The sequence below is a fragment of the Vitis vinifera genome, chromosome 14 (genome assembly GCF_030704535.1).
Source record: "Vitis vinifera cultivar Pinot Noir 40024 chromosome 14, ASM3070453v1".
NCBI lineage: Eukaryota > Viridiplantae > Streptophyta > Magnoliopsida > Vitales > Vitaceae > Vitis > Vitis vinifera.
The window spans coordinates 23,576,703-23,590,406 of NC_081818.1; the positions used below are offsets into that span (position 1 = coordinate 23,576,703).

Consider the following 13,704-nt stretch of genomic DNA (forward strand, 5'->3'; position numbering starts at 1 on the left):
AAAATGGTATAGCTAAAAGGAAGAATAAAACCATTGTTTAAATGACAAAAAGCATGTTGAAGGCCAAGTCTCTTCCAAAAACTTTTTAGGTAGAAATTATTACATGTGCAGTGTTCTTATTAAATTGGTGTCTTACTAAAGCAGTATCTAGAAGAACACCTAAGGAATCTTGGAGTGACCATAAGTCGGAAGTTTTTTTTTTACAAATTGTTGGGTGTATTGCATATTCCCATATACCAAAAGAGCAAAGAAAAAAATTTGATGATAAAAACAAGAAGTGTATTTTCATTGGTTATAGTGATGTAACTAAAGGTTACAAACTATATAATCCAGAAACAAGGAAGTTGATTATGAGTAGAGATGTTCAATTCCTAGAGAATGAGATTTGGACATGGACTCAAACATAAAGTGAGGGAAAAGAAGTTATCCTTGAAGAAGACTTTGTGGAAGACAATGAGAATCAAAAGGATTCTACAACAAATATTTCTACTTCAAAGACACTTTCTCCTATTTGAAGTTCTCCTATGCAAACAGAAATAGGGTAGGAGTCTAAATCACAATGTTGTCCAAAACGTTCGCATATTATGCCTGCACATCTAAAAGATTATGAAGTCATGAAAGATACCAAAATCACTAATGAAGGTTTAGTTAACTTTTGTCTATTTGCAGGTTATGATCCGATTTCGTATAAAGAAGTAACAAGTGATAAGAAGTGGATTCAAGCAATGAATGAAGAAATTCAATCCATAGAGAATAACAATACATGAGAGCTAACTATTCTACCAATTGGAAAGAAGCCTATAGGTGTTAAATGTGTTTACAAGACAAAATTTAAACTTGATGGTAAAGTTGATCGATTTAACGCAAGATTGGTTGCAAAAGGTTATAAATAGAAGCTAGGTATTGATTATTTTAAAGTTTTTGTACTAGTTGCTAGATTACATATCATTTGCATGATAATTGCACTTGCAACACAAAAAATGTGGAAAATTCACCAAATGGATGTGAAGTTAGCTTTTTTTAATGGTGTACTTGAAGAAAAGCTTTTTATTTATTTATTTTTTAACAACCACCAGGGTATATTAAGGAAAGACGAGAAATAGGTTTATTGTTAGAGCAACAACCAGATATAGTTTGTTTTATTTGTATCTATCTTATTGTTGTAACTATCATCCTTTAATCATGTAAGTAGTTAGCTGATTTTATGCTATTTCAAACTCTGTAATTCAGCTATATAAAGTTGCTCTTGTATTCATTATTAACACAACAATATAATACAAACATTCATTCTCATATTATCTTTACATGGTATCAGAGCCTTCATTCTAATTTTCTGATCAATCATGACTTTTTCTCAAATGATCCCTTCAAATTCAATCTCTTCTTCTGCTCATCATACCTTCTCTGTCAAGCTTACTCCAAGAAATTATCTTGCTTGGAAAACTCAATTTAATCATCTTTTTAATTACCAAAATCTGACTGGGTTTATTGATGGTTCAACTGTTGCTCCATTGAAAACAATTAAAGATTTTTCTACTTCTCCTGTTGAGATTCCAAATCCATAATATGAAACATGGTATAAAAAGGATCAGATGCTTCATTCCTGGATCCTTTCTTCTCTTTCAAAAGAGATATTTCCTTATGTTATTAGGTTATCTTCATCTTATGAAGTATGACAGGCTCTCTCAAGCTTTTGGTTTAGTTTCTCAAAACCAATAGCTGCAATTGCACATTGAACTCCAAGAATTGAAGAAAAACGATCTCTCTATCTCAGCATATTTGCAACGTGCTAAAGCTCTAGCTGATGAACTAAATGCGGCAGGTCATCCTCTTGCCCCAACAGAATTTAATGCAATAATTTATCGCAATATTGGCAGTGACTATCATGCCATTATCACTGCCTTAAATCTTCATTCTGAACCAGTGTCATTTCATGAACTCCATGGTCAATCCTTATTGCTCATGAAATTTTACTTAAGAGCTCTACTGATCTTCCTCAAGCAAACATGGTGACTTGTTAGTCTAATTCTGCTCCATTGCTTCCCACTCCATCTCAGAATAATAATCACAAGAAATCTTCGAATTGGAATGGAAATCTACCCCGTGGTCCTTGCCAAATTTTTGGTTATAGAAACCATACTGCTGATCGTTGTCGTCGTCGATATTCTCGTTACAACTCTCACAACCAAAATGCAATTCCTCATGCTAATTACTCTTCGGTTGGTAATTCTCAAAGTAATTGTGCAAGTTCTCAAGTTCCTATTGCCAACTACACTCATGGAGGTTCCACTATGCCATGGTATCCTGACACAACAGCAAACTATCACATCACCCCTGATTTAGCCAATCTCAGCATTGCCCATGACTATAACGGACATGACTAGCTCCATGTTGGTAATGGACAAGGTTTGCAAATAACTCATACTGGTATCACATCACTTCCTTCATCTTCTAGTTCTCTTTCTTTAAAAAATGTTCTCTGTGTTCCTCAAATTGTCAAAAACTTACTTTCAATTCAAAAATTTGCCACTGATAATTCCTACTTCTTTGAATTTTAGCCCTCTTATTTTCTTGTCAAGGATCAGGTGTCCAAGAAAATCCTCCTGTAGGACCTAAGTGAAGATGGAGTGTACACTTTTCGCCCTAATGTTAAGCAAGCATTTACAACTGAAGCACCAACCATGGACGAATAACATGCTGCTTTGGGACATCCTCAACGGTGTATCGTGTCTAGTTTAATCAAGCAATTTCATTTACCTTGTTCCAGTAATTCTAGTTCTCTTTGTTTTTCTTGCATTTTGGGTAGACATGCTAGACTATCTTTAGGATTAGTTCAACATAAAAGTACTGTTCCTTTTCAACTTATTTACTCTGATGTTTGAGGCCTTGCTCCTTTGTTGTCTAGTCTTGGCCATCGCTGTACTCTTATTTTCATTGATGATTATTCCCGTTACACATGGGTTTATTTGATTAAAAATAAAAGTGATGTTTATTCTGTCTTTCTTCAATTTGAGCAATTCATTCATCGTCAATTTAATTAGAAAATTTTGGCATTCCATTCGGACTAGGGAGGGGAATACCGAAAACTAAACACCTATTTTAAACAAGTTGGCATTGTTCACAGACTTGCACGTCCTCATACTCATGAACAAAACGGTGTCGCAGAACGGAAAATTCACCATCTTGTTGATACTAGTCTTGCACTTCTTGCTCATGCTAATTTACCACTACGGTATTGGAATTATGCATTTTAAATGAGCTGTTCTTCTATTAATAATTTGCCCACTCTAGTTCTTAATAATTCTTCCCCCTACTTTGTTTTATTTCACAAACATCCTGATTATTCTACTCAAAAGCCTTTTGGGTACACTATTTTTAGCACTCCTTGTGTCTATCTTGGTCCAAGTCCCTCTCACTCAGGTAGTCGTTGTCTTAATTTATCAAATGATAGGGTCTATATTGCTAGGCATGTTGTTTTTAATCCTAGCCTTTTTTTGTATTGTTCTCATATTGCAGCATCTCAAGCTCCAAAGGACTCTTCAAATTTCTCGTGGCTTCACATTAAAAGTGTATCTCCATCATCCACGGGTTATGTTGGAAATTCAGGTCAAACCTCTACTCGCTCTAATATTCCTTTATTTTCTACCACTGATCAATCTTCAAATAATTCCTTATTGTTAGCTCAGTCCCCATCTTTGACCACACCACCCTTCTTTCACTCTCCTATCCCACAACAATCACCCTCATCAGATTCAACCACTGATCCTCCACTATCTCTTATTGTTGATCTCACCCATTATCCAGCTCAACTGAATGCTGTGTCTTCTACCTCAACCTCTCCTCCTCGAATTCACCCCATGCAACTTTGTTCTTCCACCATGCAAAAACAACATGCTTGTCTTTCCACCAAAGCTAAAAATTACCTTATCCCATAACCACAAACCTTCACTCAAGCCAAACCATATGCTGAATGGCGTGATGCAATGCAAAGTGAAATTAATGCCTTGCTTCAGAATCACACATGGGTTCTTGTTCCTCGACCTCCAGCTGCCATATCATTAGCAGTAAATGGGTTTATCGAATTAAAAAGAAAACTAATGGGGAGATAGATCAGTTTAAGGCTCAGCTCGTTGCGAAGGGTTACTCGCAGCAGCTTGGTATTGACTACACTGAGACCTTTAGTCCTGTGGTTAAAGCTACTACAATTCGGACTATTTTATCAATTGCTACTTCTTCACATTGGCCAGTCCGTCAACTTGATATCTTAAATGCATTTTTACGTGGTTTTATTGATTCAGATATTTATATGGAGCAACCCATTGGCTTTCATGACTCTTCACATCCAGACTATGTGTGTAAGTTGTCTAAGTCATTGTATGGTCTGAAATAGGCCCCTCGGGCCCGGTTTCACAGACTCACTTCCTTTCTACAGGACCTTGGTTTTCAAGCTTCAAAGGCTGATTCTTCTTTGTTTATACTTCATCAAGGTGCTCTTAAATTCTATGTTCTAATTTATGTGGATGATATCCTCCTTATTTGCTCTGATTCTACAAAACCGGATTGATTTTTAAGTAAGATCAAATCAACTTTTCCAATTCGAGACCTTGGATCCCTTCATTTCTTCTTGGGTATTGAGGCACAATTTTTAACTAATGGTCTTCTCATCACCCAATGAAAGTGCATTACTGATCTACTGGCTAATTCTAACATGTCTGAGTGCCAGCCTTGTCATACACCTATATCGACCAGCCCTCCACTTTCCAAACTCTCTGGTGATCCTTTATCAAATGCAGAGCAATATTGCCAAATGGTTGGATCCTTGCAGTACATTACTCTGACCAAACCCTTATATCTCATTCTCGGTCAATAAATTATCTTAATTTATGCATCAACCCACTCAAGAGCATTGGAGAGCAGTTAAGAGGTTATTGCGTTATCTTAAGGCTATTGTTGGTTTTGGTTTGTTCTTCTCCAAGCATTCCACTCTTGATTTGTAATGCTTCATTGACAGTGATTGGGGTGGTTGCCCCGATGATCGTCGATCAACAAATGGTTATGCAGTCTATCTAGGCAAAAATCTTATTTCATGGACTTCGAAGAAACAACTAACCATTGCCTGGTCTTCCACCGAGAGTGAATATTGTGCTCTTGCTAACTCTACTGTTGAAATTATGTGGCTTCGATCACTTCTCTCTGAACTTGGCTTCTCTTCCTCAAATCCAGCTACATTGTGGTGCGATAATGTGGGAGCTATTTATCTATGTTCGAATCTTGTCTTTCATGCTCGAACAAAACATATCGAACTTGACTATCATTTCATTCAAGAACAAGTCCAACAACACAACATTCAGGTTCATTTTATTTCTTCAGATGACCAGATTGCTAATATTCTTACCAAACCACTTGGTCAACATCTATTTGTTAAGCACCGAGACAAGCTTCAACTTTGTTCTTCTCCGCCTTCAGCTTGACGAGTGGTGTTAGAGAAACAACCAGATATAGTTTGTTTTATTTGTATCTATCTTATTGTTCTAACTATCATTCTTTAATCATGTAAGTAGTTAGCTGATTTTATGCTATTTCAAACTCTGTAATTCAACTATATAAAGTTGCTCTTGTATTCATTATTAACACAACAATATAATACAAACATTCATTCTCATATTATCTTTACATTTATAAACTCAATAAGGCATTATATAAATTAAAGCAGGCACCACCAGGCGTACATGCAAATTAATACTTATCTATTACGACATAGATTTCAAAAAAGTCATTTTGAGCATACACTTTATATCAAATCAAATTCTAATGGTGATATAATTATTGTATATCTCTATAAGGATGGTTTAATTTTTACAGGAAACTGCCAACATATGTTTGAAGATTTTAGGGAAACAATGAAACAACAAATTGAGATGATAGATTTGAGATTAATGTCCTATTTTCTTGGAATTAAAGTCCAACAAAGAGATGATGATATCTTTATCTCATAAAAAAAATATACTTTAGACATTTTAAAGCCATTTAAGATGGAATCATCATTAGCAATCCGTACTTCTATTATAGAACGACTATAGATGAAGAAGAAAGACACTAGAGAATTAGTAAATCTTACATATTTCAATGACATACTAGGAATTTTTGTTATTTAACTTCTACTAGACCAAATATTGTTTATAGAGTAAGAATTATTAGTTGATTTATGAAAAAACCATATCAGTCACACTTCCAAACGACAAAGCGAATTTTGAGGTATGTAAGTGATACTCGTGGTCATGAAATTTTCTACTCTTACTCAAACAACTTTAATTTAGTGGGCTACACAAATAGTGACTAGGGAGGTGATGTAGAGACTAGAAAAAGTACTATTGGGTATGTTTTTTTATCTTGGAATAGGGACAGTCTCATGGTCATCAAATAAGCAACAAGTTGTAGCATTATCAACTATAGAAGTTGAATACATGGCAATTACTTTCGCAACATGTCAAGTAGTTTGACTTCACAAGATGCTTAGTGTATTAAAGTATGAACAAAAGGGTCTTACAAAGATTTTATGTGATAATAAGTCTACTATTGCATTGACAAAGAATCCGATGTTTCATGATAGAAGTAAACACATAAGCATCAAATTTCATTATATTAGAGAACTTGTGAAAAAGCAAGAGATCAAACTTGAGTATTGTAGATCAGAAGATCAAGTTGTAGATATTTTCACAAAGCCACTAAAGATAGATGTGTTCAAGAAGTTGAAGATGATGCTTGGTGTGATTGACTTTACAATTCGAATTAAGGAAAACCGATAAAATTATAATCCGACTTAAAGTCAAATTAAAATAATTTTAGAAAATTGAGAAATATTAAGAATTGTTATTTATTTAGGTTCCCTATGTTAATTAGGACTCTTGGTCTAATTGGAATTGGAGTCCTAGTACAAGTATGATTAGTTTATTATAAATAGGCTTGTTATTATGTTGAAAAGTAGGATGCAATAAATTTTTTATTTTAACAAATTATTATCAATTCCCAATCTTGTGGTTTCCAACAAATATGGATATGCATAAATAATATTTTTACAATAAAAGAGCTACTTTAACCTAAATCCTTATTCTTCTTGAAAATATTAAATCGAAATAAAAATACTAGATTTCAAATATACTTAAAATTAAGATAATAAACGAGGCCTTTCTATTAGATTTCAAAGCGAGATAAACCCTAAAAAAAATAAATCAACATAACAAGTTGATCATTGAAATACCTTATTTGATTTTTTGGCGTATTTTGGAGAAAAGCGATATCTCTACTCAATAGTACAACCATTTGGTAAACCAAAAGATGTTGGGTCTAGACCAATGACAACAAGCATTTATGGGGTCAAAGAAGTTGACATCCTTGCTTGCAAAGGCATTATCATTTGTGGCTACAAAATAGAAGTTTTAGGCTCTACCTCATTCTCTACGATGGGGGTATCAGAGTTCGTATCTCTTAAGATGGGGTTATTAGGGTTCATCTCTCGAGGTTCACCATCTTAATGGATAGAGAGAAAGAAGTGTCAGGGTTTTAAGGGCAAAAAATTGACAAATATATAACTGAAATATATATCAATGACACCAAGATTTGGACACATAGTATTGAGCACACAATCTTGCATATCTAGTTTTGGACATTATAGGAATAGGCATATGGTGTTTGGTACAATCCACTTATGTTATGTTTTTAAATGGTAAATTATTCTATATTTTTTGGTAAATTAAACCAAACCACCTTACACTGGTTGGTGACCTTATATCCATATCAACCATTAAGAAATGGAAAAAAAAAAAAAAAGACTTTATGGACTTTGCCTTATCTTTTTATACTCCTAATATTTATAAAAATAAAAAAATAAGCATCTAAAATTACCTTGTTACCCTTATCTAAAATTGACAAATATATAACTAAAATTTGTATCAAGGACACTAGGTTTTGGGCATATAGTATTGAACACATAGTCTTGCATATCTATTTTTGGGCATAGAAAGATTAGGCATATAATATTTGGTACAAACCCACTTTGTTATATTTTAAAACTTCAATATTATATGATTAGTTATAAATTAACTTTTTAAAAGATTTATAAAATATATGGAAAAATTAAATAATTTAATCATAATGGTCTTAATTTTAAATTTTGAATATAAAAAGTATGCAAATAAATAATTATATATGGGTTGAGCCATAAGTCTTTTTATCATGATATGTTAATTATATGGTCAAGTTAAAAAGGGTTGTGTGTATTGAAGCTAGCCTTCAACTACGACATGACTTTTAATAAACAAGTTAAGTAGGTAGGGATGCATATAACACAAACATTATTTACCTTAATCAAAACTCATTAATTTTGTGTCATTTCAAATATGTTTGTAGGTTAAACAAAAAATTATGACTTATTTATAGGTTTTGTGAATTTCTCTTCTAATCCTTTGTCTTTGTTTTAGGCATGAGAATGCTTATCACATCCACAATAAGTATTAAAAAAAAAAAAGGTGGGCCTCCTAGTCTAACCCTTTAAATGTCTTCACCCACCCTTTAGCACAACCATAGGTTAAGACAACAAAAGCTCATTGAGAATGAGTGTCCCAATTAAATCTAAATCTCCATCTACAATGAAAATTTTCTCATGTAAAACTTGGTTCAAGAATCCTTAAATCAACTTGGTTATAAATTTTCTGAATTCAATTTCTTATGATCCGAATCTTTCATTGATTAATTATTTAGCAATTAAGATTATTAAAATACTTTTTTCTCAAATAACATGGTATCAGAACATCAATCCTAAAACCCTAGTCTCAATATGCATTTCCTAAAAGGATGCAGGAGCAATCAAATAGATATCAATTTTTGTCTATTGATATTGAAATTCAAAAAAGATAAGAGGGAAGAGTTCTAGATTGTTCAATTTTTCTTGAGCATGGAAAGGGATCCATTCTTTTTCATCACTTGGATTTCTTCCCTGTGTATCGATTCATGTTTGAAAATTATGTGGTGGAAATCCTGGTCATTAAAAGTTATTTCTGTCTACTTTGATTTCCTAACATTTTTATTTGTTGGTAACATGCATGACATGTATAGTTATTCTTGTTCCAGGCCTTTTGGCTTTTGGACAACTCGCTACTTGAGGATTTTCAGGGGTACAAATTATCATTCCTGTAGTTGCCATATTGTTTTATCTTGCTTTGATTTTTCATTTTAATCTTTGTTTTCATGCACTGATGATTTCAGCTATATATGGACCCTTGCATCGTTAACATCTCGGAAAATGAATCTCTCTTGAATGCAGTGATCCACAAAGCATTGTCAAAATTGGTGAAGGTACTTACAGTGAAACTTTCAGGGCTGGTAAAATTGTCTGCAAAATGGTTCCAATTGATGGAGAATTACTAGTGAACAAGGAAGTACAAAAGATGTTTAGTTATTTTACCTTAGTTGCATCTTTTTTTTTTCCCAGTTATTTTTTAGTGTGAGAAGTTATTTAGAGGTGGGGGGGAGGAAGGTTTGTCAAGTTTCTGTGGCACAATTGTTTTCTCAATATAGTTTGTGGTTTTATGTGTGCCTAAGCAGTTAGGTGATGCTGAACTAGCTTCCATTCAGCAGGACACTTATTAGGTTGCAGGGTACATGCATATGTTAACTTCCATTCAGGAGTGTTAAAGCATGGACAGTCGATCATGCTTTGAGTGTCTTAGTGCCTAGTTTTGAAGAAAATCCTATCTCCCAGGCACCCACCATTATCAGCTTTGGCTTGTTAGTTACTTTGTATAGACTACAGTTCACCTTTTGCTCATCCAGTTCACATCCTTTGTGTTTATACAATATGTTTCTTTACAGAATTTAAAGTTGATAAGCAAATATTGGAAGATACTTTTTGCAGAGCTACCCTTTTATTTATTTCTTTAATTAATGGGGTTTGGTTGGGGAAGGGGATGGGTGTTCTGGATTGTGGAGTTGGTTGTGTTATCTAGCAACCTTGTTTAGTTCCTAAGCATGTGGTTTTCTATGCTGGAGAGATTAGGTGAATTGCTTGAGGAGGCCATGCTTCCCCCAACTCTTAATCATTTATGAGGAGGTAGAGGTCACATTAACAATTCCTGTACCACCTTCATAGAAACACTAGAGTATGTTTCCCTTGTGATTTGGTATAACTACCTAGAGCCAGTTCAGGATAAATATATATATATATGAAGTGTCTTTGCTTTAGTCATAAGAATAAAGAAAGAATGTCTCGAGGAATTGAAGGAAATTTAGTAATGTAATTGGAATAATAAACATACCAATGCTTTATAGAAGCTAAATGTCCAATTACATGCTACATAAATTAAAGCTACCGACTTAAGGCTTTCAGGTGAAACATTGAAATTCACTACAAGCTTCAAGGATATGATATCCTCATTATTTAAAAATACTAGGAATATTCTTGAGAAATATTAATCTTATCAAGTAAGGCTAAAATACGGGTACATTACTCTAAAAGTTCCAATTTACTTTGGCAAATTAGGGATTCAATCTCTTCGTAACTATTACTAAGAAGTTCAACTTGTTCTTTGAATGTTCCAAGTCTTTCTTCATTACTTACCAACGTGACTAAAGAGACTCACAATTTATGTTTGGTCATATCATCCTTGGATAACATCTCATCAACAAATTGAGCATCAAGAGCTGCTCTTAAGAATCGCTAGTCAAATTGTCCACAATTGAGAGAGCTTTACTCATATATGAAGTAGAGATTGCAACACCAAGGATGATAGAGATCTTGAAATACTGATAGACTTAGGGCAGAATAATTTTCAAGTAGATCTTGAGCTCCACCAAGGAAAGGGAAACGAATCACCAAGGGTGAAACAAAATATTGTTAGACTTAGGATAGAATAATTTTCAAGTAGATCTTGAGCTCCACCAAGGAAAGTGAAACAAATCATCCAAGGTGCAAAACGACCAACAAGTGGTTGAGCCAACCAAAGTCTTGTAAACTAGCAAAGTATTCTTTTTACAAGAATCCAAAGAATCTTGAAAGAAAATCATCTTTGAAACTAATGTGGTTAAATGTATTTACATCCAATCAAATATATTCAAAATTTACTCACTTTTACACATTCAAATATGTAAAGAAATTTTGGAGGAATTGTAAAATGGTAAAAAAAATTTACTACTTAGTGATTACCCTGTCTAAAAAAGATATGTAATAAAAAATGCATATAAAAAAAAAGTAATAGCACTTATAATTCTATCAAATCAAATTGTGATGCATATCTATGACCCACACAAAGGAAAACAAGTTGATTTTAAATTAAACAAAGAAATAAGAAATTTGGTAATTAAAATATAATTACCAAAATAAATAAATAAATGGTGAATCTAATAAGTGAAAAAGTAATTGTCCATCATTAATAAATTAGAAGGTATCCAAATGTATTTTCCAAAGTTTCATATATATTTTGTATTTTTAGTTAAATATCATATTTTAAGGGTCAAAACTATCCAAATTATGTTTAAAAATATCTCCAAATCTACTTTGATTAAGGAATAACATTTATAAGGAATAAGAAAAACTATTCAAATATAGTAAAATCATGATAAATAAATTTTCATTAAATTAATAACAATGTTTAAATAATAAAATTTTTTGGTTTCAAGTTGGATCAATATACTAAATTAATAACCTTTTTAAATGCATAAAATAATAATTTTTTTAGAAATATTTCAAGAATCAAGGAAATATAAATTAATAATTGATGAAGTACATGAAAAATAGTAAATAAAAATTCATAATACCAACTCTTTATCAAAATATGCATCTAAAACCGTCTATCCTTTCTTTGTATTTAAACTAAATTCAACTTAATCCTTAATTTTTTGTAATTCATACACTATATTTTTTTCATGTATAGGTAGTATAGTAAAAATATAATATTCTCTCTAAATTAATAAATATTCATTTATTAACAAATCAATAACTCTATTAAAATAATAATTTCTTTTGGTTTTAATAGTATTGTTTATGGGGATTTTAATATGTCTCTCTTATACCCTATAAATAAAGGGTCTCTTTAATCTACAAAATTGAACTAAATACGAGTTTCACACTTGAAAAGAATTATGGAAAGCTCCCCTCAAAGACTCAAAAAGTTTTTTAAAGCCTTTAAAGATTTGAAGGGCAAGGTTCAAGATTCTAGATTTGAAGATTTGAAAATTTTGAATATCAAGTTCGAAACTTTGAAGATCAAGTTTGAAGTTTCAAAGATTAAAATCGAGACGTTTTCAATTCGAGATCAAACATTTATACCTTGAGTTAATGTGATCCAACTAAGGTCCAAGTCCAACCCAAGGCACTCTAAGGTTCAAATCCAAATTGAAGATACGCAAAAATCTAGGCCTAGCCCACTACACACCAAGGTCTCAACATATTAAACTCCAAGCTGACACATCAAAGTCTAAGCCCAAGCCAAGACATGCCAAGGTCTAATCCGAGTTAAGACTAAGGTGGTGTTTGTTTTTTTGGCTTTTTGTTAAAAGTAATTTGTTTTCAGAATTTAAGATATTTGTTTTTCTATTTTTTCATGACTTATTATAAACTTTTTACTAAATAGAAAAAGCTAAAATATGTAGCTTTTTCTAAATAGAAAAAATAACATATATGATTTTTCTTTACTTTTTAATACTTAATAAAAATAAAATACCATAAAAATAAACAATCTAATATTGAACACTATTAAGCATTAAGGTTCTATTTAGAATTAAGTAAAAAAAACAAACATCATCTCAATCAAATTTATTATAAAAAGAATTTTAGTACTTGTTCCTAAAATTAACAAATTTTCAATTTGACTACAAGTTTTTTTTTTTTTTTACAAAAAATTGTATTCAATATAATTATAATAATAATAATAATAATAATAAATGTTACCTAGATATTTTTATATTTAAATATTAACTATCTTTAAAGTATTTTTAACAAAAACATTATTTAGGGTCTGCCATACCTCCCCTTTTTTTACCAATCAAAATATGACACATGTAAAGTTTACATTAATAAAAAATTGAAAAACACCAATACTACAAGTTACCAACCGGTTAACCATGTATTTTAAAAGGAAGCAATCTCATACACCCAAAATTTAAATTATCTTTACAACAACCAATTATATTATTCAACAAATTATTTTATAAAAGTTGTAAAATATTTAAAATTTTCTAAAATAAAAGTTTCCACTTATTTTATGATATAAAGTTATAACATTAGGACGTTGTGAAAAAATCATTTATAAATAAATTAAAATAAGTATTTATTGTTAAAAATTATTATAGTGATCAATCAATTACTAATTGAAAATTGTATTAATAATTTTTTTACTTATTATAATTTTAATTTTTTTTATGGAGAGGTTGGTACGAGTGTCTTCCATTTTTGTATTTAACTTTAATATGTTTTTTTTCAAATATTTCATTAATTGTAACTCAATAAAGGTATTTTATTGTTATTTGAAATAAAAAAATCTTAAAATTAAAAATATATATATAAAGGGTGCGAGAAATATGGGAAATGGTACCAAGAATGTGAGACCCTCTCTAATTTTGAAGCTTAGTACTTATAAAACTATTTTGTTCATAATTTTCATCATTGTAAGTGTAACTAGTAGGAACAAAGTATATTATTGATATTTGAAGTGG

The 13,704-nt window shown here is 31.6% G+C and overlaps 1 long non-coding RNA gene across 1 annotated transcript; it reads left to right on the forward strand.

Moving 5' to 3' along the window:
- The first annotated feature begins 9,103 nt into the window (after positions 1-9,103).
- Positions 9,104-9,915, forward strand: LOC109123873 (uncharacterized). Its single transcript, XR_002031719.1, has 2 exons — positions 9,104-9,170; positions 9,320-9,915. It is a non-coding gene; the product is annotated as an uncharacterized LOC109123873 (long non-coding RNA).
- The last annotated feature ends 3,789 nt before the right edge of the window (positions 9,916-13,704 follow it).